Source organism: Vulpes vulpes, chromosome 3 (genome assembly GCF_048418805.1).
Source record: "Vulpes vulpes isolate BD-2025 chromosome 3, VulVul3, whole genome shotgun sequence".
In the NCBI taxonomy this organism is placed as follows: domain Eukaryota; kingdom Metazoa; phylum Chordata; class Mammalia; order Carnivora; family Canidae; genus Vulpes; species Vulpes vulpes.
In genome coordinates this window covers 16,612,246-16,621,899 of record NC_132782.1, presented here as the reverse complement: position 1 = coordinate 16,621,899, position 9,654 = coordinate 16,612,246, and the positions used below count along the sequence as shown (strand labels likewise).

The following is a 9,654-nucleotide window of genomic DNA, read 5'->3' as shown; positions in this document are numbered from 1 at the left end:
AACACCCCTGAACCATTGAAACTAAGTGATAATTGAGAAAATTCTCTTGAGTGTCCAAATTCTCAATGAGAGTCCAGAATTTCACTCAATAAAAAAACTTTAATTTTTCCTAGTTTTGTAAATAAAACATGTATCTTATAAAGAAAGTAGAACATACAAATGGGCACACCAGGAAAAACATCTAAAGTCACACCACTCAGCTTGATGAATATTTATCTTTCCACACTATACACTATCGTGTTACCTGTTTATTTTATTAAATAGCATATTCTGTCCTTTCATAATGTATACATATATCAAATTATCACAACGTACACTTTAAATATCTTATAATTTTATTTATGAATAACACCTCAACAAAGCTGGAAAAAACAATCAAATGGTAACTCATTTCTTCCCAAACCCCCTCCAACCTACAGGGCTGATCTCTACTAACAACCGCTTGTAACTCGTTTATTTTTACATAAACATGAAGCATTTTTTTCTCTCCTTATTCATTTTGCCACACCTATTATGGAGTAGTTTCTGTACTTTCAGAGGCCAAAGTGGGGTCCCTCCCATCAAGGAGTCTGCCTTATACTTGGTGAAAAAAGACCCATATTCTTGGGAAAAGGACAAAAAGATAAGACTGTAAAAAAGTGACACAAAATGGTGCTTCCAATAAGGGCATATATGGGAATATGGAAATATGCAAACCATTTTACAAACCCATTCCCATTATCCTATCTTTAACCCAGATCTCATGTCCTTTTTTTCCCAAAAGGAGTCCATTTGTACCAGAAGCTAAGCCTAAGTTTGTTTTAAATGACACCTTTTGAAATCAGTAAAGATAGGACTCGGAGCTACTACAGTTTTCCCCAGAAAGACATTATTAAAAATGGAGTCTTATTTCCAGAGGAATTGTAAGCCTAGAGATCACTATACTAAGGGTGCAATAAGTGGTAAAAAGATCAGAGGAAATTAATCACCTTGCTTTGTGATCAAACTAATGCTGAAAGAGCTTCAAAATGTCTTATTTTGTAAGCTGAGGGAATAAGCAAGCAGTTTTAGTTAAAACTCCTACAGTTCTCCCTATTTCATAGCTTGGGGTCATTCCCATAGCATTATTTTGAACTCACTTTTAATAATATACCATACCCCCACAACATATAATTTTTCCTTAAATAATCAACTGTATTTTTTTCCCAAGGTTTTATTTATTTATCTGTGTGTGTGTGTGTGTGTGTGTGTGTGTGTGTGAGAGAGAGAGAGAGAGAGAGAGAGAGAAAGTATGAGCAGGGAAGAAGGGGAAAAAGGCTCCCCACTGAGCAGGAAGCCCTATGTGGGGCTTCATCCCAGGACCCTGGGATCACAACCTATGCCAAAGGCAGATGCCTAACTGAGCCACCCAGATGCCCCAAATAATCAATTCTATTTTAAGGAGATTTTTTTAAAATAACCAAAAAAAAAAAGCCTTTTCTATCCAGCCACAGAGTTACCATTCCTGGTGTTCTTGTTTCCTTTTGCAATCCAGATTTCCATGTGGTATAATTTTCCTTTTTCCTGGGTGTCCTTTAGCATCTCTTATTAGTGTAGATCCACTGGTGCAAATTTTTTTAGCTTTTGTATATCTGAAGAAGTTTCTATTTGTCCTTTCACTTTGAAAGATGTTTTCACTGGGTATAAAATTCTAGGATGACAGTTGTTTTATTTTGTTTTTTTGTTTTGTTTTGTTTTGTTTTTTTCTGTTAGTACATTAAAGACATTGCTACATTGTCTTCTGGTTTGCATTTTTTTCAGACAAAGACTTGATTGGTCTACTGTCATTCTTTGTTCTTCTGGAAATCCATAAGATTCTTCTCTTTTTACTGGTTTTGAACAATTTGGTTCTGATGTGTGCTTTGGTGTAGTTCTCTTTTTGTTTCTTATGCTTTGGTTTGTTGAGCTTCCTAAATCTGTGTGCTTAGGATTTTCATTAAATTTGGAAATTTTTCAGCCATTATTTCTTCAAAATGTTTTGTCCTCCTATCTCTTTCTTCTGTTATGGCCTGAATTGTGTCTCTTCAAAATTTATATGTTGAAACTCTAATCCTCAGTGTGACTATATTTGGAAATAGTGCATTTATGAAGGTAATTAAGGTTAAGTAACATCATTAGGGTGAGGCCCTGTGGAAAGATAAATCTCTTTCCACACCTATGCACAAAGGAAGAGCCAAATGAGGACACAGTTAGAAAGCAGCTGTCTACAAGCCAGGAAGAGCGATCTCACCAGAAACCAACCCTGAAGGTACCACGATCTTGGACTTCCCACCTCCAGAACTGTGAGAAAATAAGGTTTAAGCCTTCTGATCTGTGGTAATTTGTTATGACAACTATAGAAGGCTAATAAAACAGTTGAGAGATTTCCCATTTTAGCCATTCCACTCACCGCCCCCCCCCCCAATATCCAGTTTCCCCTATTACCAACAGCCTACATTAGTATGGTATATTTGTTGCAGTAATGAACCAGTATTACATATTATCAGCTAAAGTCCATAGTTTATTCAGATTTCTTTATTCTTTCCCTAATATACTTTTTATTTTCAGGATTCTTTTAGCATACCAAATTAACATTTATTTGTCATGTCTCCTTAGGTTCCTGTTGGTTGTGACAGTTTCTTAGAATTTCCTTGTTTTTTTTTTTAAATTTTATTTATTTTTTCATGATAGTCACACAGAGAGAGAGAGTGAGAGGCAGAGACATAGGCAGAGGGAGAAGCAGGCTTCATATAGGGAGCCTGATGTGGGATTCGATCCCGGGTCTCCAGGATCGCACCCTGGGCCAAAGGCAGGCGCTAAACCGCTGTGCCACCCAGGGATCCCAGAATTTCCTTGTTTTTAATGACCTTTCAAGTTTTCAGAGGTCTGGTTAGGTTATAAGAGGATGCCTCTCTTTTGGATTTTATCTGGTTTATTTTCATGATTGGATTAGAGTACTGAGTTTAGCCATACCAGAACAATACCCTTCTGAGCATTCTTCTTGATAACCAGTATAGCACAAAGTTTTTCCACTCTGGGTGCTAGGAACATAAAATATTTCTGGCCCTGTGAGAAGTCTGAAGATTGTAAGCTTCTTTCTGGTGGGTCTTTTCCCTTACTTGGGTAGGTTCCTCATTCACATGTCCAGTTGCTACTTACCTGGAGACTGAAAAGGAACCATAGTTTTCTGGAGCCCTTGCTCTCTCATACAACTCTTCTCTCTGGCACTCTGCCCTGTGAATTCTGTCTACCTTGCTTCCTCCAAACTCTCAACTCTGGCTACTCAACTCAGGGAGATTGCTGGGCTCTGTTTGGGATTTTTCTCCCTGTGCTATAGCCTGGAAACTCTCTAGGTACTAAACTAGGTCCATCATAGGGATCACCTCATTTACTTCTTTTCACTGAGGGATTACTATTTCATAGTCCAATGTCTGAAAACCATTACTTCATACTTTGTCTTGTGTCTCAAATTTTTAAAAGATTTTATTACCTGTTTGAGAGAGAAAACACAAGTGGGAGTGGGGTGGGGGTGGGGGATGGGAGTGGGATAGTGGGGAAGGGCAGAGGTAAAGGGAGAAGCAGACTTCCTGCTGAGTGGGGATCCTGATGTGAGGCTTGATCCCAGGACCTGGATATTATGGCCTGGGGCAAAGGCAAAGGCCACCCAGAAGCCTCAATTTTGTTTTTAATGGAACACATCACGAATTTGTCTGTCATCCTTTCATGGGGCCATGCTAATCTCTCTATTGTTCTAATTTTAGTATATGTGCTGCCAAAGTGAGCACTTGTTTCTCAACTTTATTTGTTTATTTATTTATTTATTTATTTATTTCCTGTTTTTCCTTTTTTTAAAAAAATTTTTATTGTTGGCTTGAACCTTTCTTAGTGCAATGGAAGGAACTCAGGTTCTATACTCAGGAATGGCTATGATTATAGAGACAGCTCTGATGCTTACTCATTTTATGATAACGGGCAAGCTGTAAATGTATCTAAGCCTCAGATTTTCTGTCTGTAATAAAGGGGTAGTACCCTTCACTGGTAGGGTTTTTTGTTTTTGTTTTTGTTTTTGTTTTGTTTGTTTCTCAATTTTAAGTGAAAAGACTAAATCCAGTTTCTCCATAGTATGGACAGATAGTGAAGTCAGAATTATTTTTTTGTTTTATTGTGGTAAAGTATACATATCATTGAACTTATATTTAACTATTTTAAGTGTATAGTTCGGTGGCATTGAGTACATTTACATTGTTGTGCAACCATCACCACCATCTACCTCCACAACTTTTCCATCATCCTAAACTGAAACCCAGTACCCATCAAACAATAACTCTCCATTTTCTTTTCTCTTCAGCCTTTGAAAATCACTGTTCTGCTCTCTGTCTCCATGAATTTGGGTACACTAGATACCTCATATATGTGGAATCATATAATATCTATCCTTTTGTGTCTGGCTTCTTTCACTGAATATAAAGATTTATTTATTAGAGAGAATGAGAGTGCTAGCATGAGTGGGGGAAGGGGCATAAGGAGAGGGAGAAGCAGATTTCCAGCTGAGCATGGAGCCCAACAGAGGGCTTGATCCTAGGACCCCAAGATAATGTCCTGAGCCAAACGACATCATAAGGGTGGGACTTTAATCATAGGGCTGTTGTCCTTAAGAGCAGAGAAAGAGATGAGAGTTTGATCTGTCTGCATACACAGAGAAGAGGCTAAATGAGGACACAGCAAAAAGGCAGCTATCTACAAGCTAGAAAGACAGACATCACCAGAAATGCACCTTGAAACCACCCTGGTCTTGGACTTCTCTTTTAAGAGAAAAGAGAGAAAACATATTTCTGTTGTTTAAGTCACCCAGTCTGTGGTATTTCGTTACATCAGCTTGAATTGACTAATACAGTGTACAGGTATCTGTTCAAATCCCTGCTTTGAATTCCAGAAGTGGAGCTGCTTTGAATTTTTTGAGGAACTTCTGTACTGTTTTCTGCTGTGTGTAATTACCTTTTTAAAAAAGATTTCATTTATTTATTTATTTATTTATTTATTTATTTATTTATTTATGTAAGAGAGAGAGGGAGTCTATGTGTTTGTGTGTGTTTGAGAGAGAGAGAGAGAGCTGGGGGAGGACCAGAGAGAGAGAGACAACCAGACTCTACACTGAGTACTGATCCTGATGCAGGGTTAATCCAGGATCCCAAGATCATGACCTGAACCCAATATCGGTTGTTTAACTGACTGAGCCACCCAGCCTCCTCACATAATTACTTTTTAATTTTTTCTCTGCTAGACAGTAAGCTCTGAGAAGGCACATTAAGTATCTTCTATACCTAGTGCCTACCACATTATAAATGCTCAATAAATATATGTTAACTCCATGAGCAAATATATGAATTTTTTACCTGAAAATTAATTATTAGTAGTAATAACTATTTGAAGCAGCATTATATTGTTGAAAAAAAATATGAAACCAGAATTTTAGTCATGCCTTTGCTACTAACTTACTTGTGACCTCAGATAAAATATTAAATCACTTAGGGCGTCAATGTCTTCATCTGAAGATGAGCAAGTTGTACTGAATGATCTCAAGGTTCTTTCAGTACTAATGTGTCTTCTCTGATTCTCAGTGCTGGGACACCTAGTATCACTAGTTTTGCTTGGACACCTTGCCTGCTGTCAGTGCTTAAGAAAGCAGCATACCGGGGTTAAGGTCCCTGGTGGGTTGAATTGGGTTGGCTTTACCAATGGTAGAGGATACATAAAGGATTAGGTTAGGGATGACTTGGTGGCTCAGCAGTTGAGTGTCTGCTTTCAGATAAGGGCCTGATCCTGGAGACCCAGGACCGAGCCCCACATCGGGATCCCTGCATGGAGCCTGCTTCTCCCTCTGCCTATGTCTCTGCCTCTCTGTGTCTCTCATGAATAAATAAATAATCTTTTTTAAAAATTACTATTATAAAAAGATATTAGGTTAATAAAAACAGTATCAGTTATCAAAACTAAGAGTCAAGTACAAGAGCTTTTGGTGGGAGCCAATGATACCAGAAAGAGGTCAGGAAATGGGCTGCAAAGCTAGCCTACAGAGGTGAATGGTGGTTGGCTTCATATGGTGGCTATAGATAGTGCTGGGTCTCCAAACTTCTGTGACAGGATTCTTTGTGTCTCTGTCTTCCAGGATATATATTTTTTTAAGATTTTATTTATTTATTCATGAGAGAGAGAGAGATTGAAAGAGAGAGAGAGAGAGAGGCAGAGGGAGAAGCAGGCTCCATGCAGGGAGCATGCAGGGAGCCCTACATGGGACTCGATTCCGGGTCTCCAGGATCACACCCTGGGCTGAAGGCAGCGCTAAACCGCTGAACCACCAGGGCTACCCTCTTCCAGGACATTAAACTGGAATGTTAATTACTACTTTTTCTACCACTTAGGTTAAAGATAAATGGAAATAAAAATATCAGAAAAACCTAAGCCTTATTTTTTTATGAAATATTTAAAAAATTAGATGTAAGTTAGGGCAAAATGTAAAAACTGGTGAACTTGGATAAAGATTATTTAGGAGTTCCTTGTATTATTCTTGTCACTTTTCTGTAAGTTTGAAATTATAAAGATTAAAAGTTACTAAGAAAAAGAAGGAAAATATGTTTTAAGGAAAGTAAGATAAAAACCAGAAGAGGACACATACAGGAACTTGCCTAAGTGTCCTTTATCTGCCTCTCTTCATAGAGTACACTCTACTTTTCCTGTAAGCATTAGAGTTGCCATAACTTAAATTCATCCCCACTGTGGGGAATATTTACTTTACTCTGGAAACATTTTATATGGGAATTTACCCACAGCAACTTCAGAATTGATTTTATAAGCATAGATGAATTGCTCCTAGGGCAAAGAATAAAAGCATCTTATTATATAAGTTTTTTGACATTGTTCATAAGTCTATATCAAAGTGTCAATGTGTTAATATCTAGAACTTTCATTTGACATTAGAAATTCAAGAAGCCACAATTTTAGATTTACCAGCTAATCAGAGATCCTTTGACTTAGCTAAATTCTATCATTCTTTTAGATGAAAATATTTCTAAAATATAAATCTGATAAAGGGCTTATACACAGAATAAGGAACTCTTAAACCTCAGTTGTTTTTTTTTTAAGGCAAAAAAATTGAGGACATGTCACTGAAGAAGAACATAGCAAATAAGTGCATCAAAAGATGTTTAATACCATTAGTCATTAGGGAAATGCAAATTAAAATGGCAATAAAATACCACTACACAGGCACTAAAATTTAGGCTAAAATTTAAAAACACTGGCAATACCAAGTATTGTCAAGAATGTGGCATGACTACAGTGTTTGTACATTGCTGGTGGGAATGTAAAATTGTACATCCACTATGGAATGCAATATAGCTGTTTCTTAGAAAATTAAACATAGACTTACCATTTTTTAAAAAATATTTTATTTATTTATTCATGAGAGACACAGAGAGAGAGGCAGAGACACAGGCAGAGGGAGAAGAAGGCTCCATGCAGGGAGCCCGATGTGGGACTCAATCCCAGGACTCCAGGATCATGCCCTGGGCCAAAGGCAGGCGCTAAACCACTGAGCCACCCAGGGATCCCTAGACTTACTATTTGATCCAGCAATCCCACTCCTAGATATTCACTCATCAGAAATGAAAATGTACTTCACTCAAAGACTTGTACTTGAGTATTCCTAACAACTTTGTTTATAATCATCAAAAACTGGATTCACCCAAATGTTCACCAGCTAATGAATGAATAGGTAATATGTTCTATGTCTATACAGTAGAATACTACTACTCCGAATTTAAAAGGAACATACTACTCATAGACATAACATGAATGAATCCCAAAAGCATTATGCTAAGAAAAAGAAGGCAGATCTGAAAGACCACACACTATAATTTCATTTATGTAACATACTGGGCAGGTCAAAACTAGAATTACTGAAAGCAGATTAGTGGTTGGCTGGTCCCAAAGATAGGAAGGGAATTGCACAGGGGCAGGAGGGAATCTTTTAGCTTTGATGGAAATGTCCTATGCCATAATTGTGAGGGGTTTTTTTGTTTTGTTTTGTTTTGTTTAAGATTTATTTAGGGCCGCCTGGGTGGCTCAGTGGTTTAGCACCTGCCTTTGGCCCAAGGCGTGATCCAAGAGTCCCGGGATCAAGTCCCACATCAGGCTCCCTGCATGGAGTCTGTTTCTCCCTCTGCCTATGTCTCTGCCTCTCTCTCTCTCTGTGTGTCTCATGAATAAATAAAATAAAATCTTAAAAAAAAAAAAAGAACTTGAACTTAAAAAAAAAAAAGATTTATTAATTTGAGAGAGAGAGAGAGTATGGGGGAGGAGGATCATGGCCAGAAGGAAAGGGAGAGAGAATCCCAAGCAGACTGTGCATGGAGCTCTATGCTCCATGCAGGGCTCAATCTCATTACCCTGAGATCACAACCCCAGCTGAAACCAAGAGTTGGATGCTCAACTGACTGTGCCACACAGTAACCCCAGTTGTGAGGGTTATTAAACAAATATATGTACTTATGAGAATTAATTGATTGTACGCTTAAATTTTGTGAATTTTACTGTAGTCAATTATTCCTCAATAATGCTGATTTAAAAAGAAAAAAAAAAACTTTAAAATTAAGCCATTCTTTTTATCGCCCCAATATTTTTATTCCAGTGGCTATCTGATACTAGGACCACAGTAACTGCTATTGGAAATTAATAATAAATACCATCAATTGATAAATGTTTAACATAGGACACTAGAATGACCTATACAGCCGACTTCACATTTTTCAGGATAAATTAAAAATAAGAGAGAGGGGGTGGTTAACATAATGGAATTTGCTTTGACAGAAGGCTGCTATGGTGTTTAATTTGATGTGAAATGGAAAGGTGACAAATATGGGGATCGTTTTAGTTCAGATGTATCAAATCTCCTTATTATTCTAGAGCAAATATTAGTGGATTGAATGAATCTCAAGCTGTAGACATTTCTCAAGTCTATTTTTAAACTCAAACTGGCTCTTTCCCAGAAAGAAGAGAAACAAAAATTTACTGGCAGTAAAGCCTTTACCTTTTTTCATTGAATTTTCTGAGGAGATTAAAAAAAAAGCCTCTGAAAAATCAGAACAGATGGAACATTACGAAGTGCACTGCAAAACAGAATACTTTTCAGAGTACTTAGAAGAAAATAAAGTGCTCAAAAAGACCCTGTCTTTTTAGAAAATCAGTTGACTAGAGACAAAGTATCAGATGTAGTAAATATTTGCCTTTCTTTGAAGGCACTGAAAACAATAAAAACCCAGCCACGTTAAATTGTTCTCAAGGTTGGTCTGGAAGGCACCAGTCCAAAGGATTTCCATCTGAAAAGACTTTGTAGAATTCTTCTTAGAAATAAGATAGTTGAATGGTTTGGGTAAAGCCTGAGAGAATTGATAAAAAATGTTGCTCATTAACATTCACTCTCTCTTTTTCCTCACCATAAAACTATCCTTTAAATATCAGAGAGTTAAATCTTAAACTCTCCAAGGAGAAAATGTAGGGGAGAAAAGTCCCACATATGGCAGCCATGTTTTGCATTCATAAAGGTTTCACAGTCTCCACTTGTAGATAAATGAATAGGTATTAGAGTAGTTGCCTGGCTCT

General features: G+C 37.3%; 1 non-coding gene across 1 annotated transcript; it reads right to left on the bottom strand.

Moving 5' to 3' along the window:
- Window positions 1-3,679: 3,679 nt before the first annotated feature.
- Window positions 3,680-3,782, bottom strand: LOC112916597 (U6 spliceosomal RNA). Its single transcript, XR_003234332.1, has one exon. It is a non-coding gene; the product is annotated as a U6 spliceosomal RNA (small nuclear RNA).
- Between the last annotated feature and the right edge of the window lie 5,872 nt (window positions 3,783-9,654).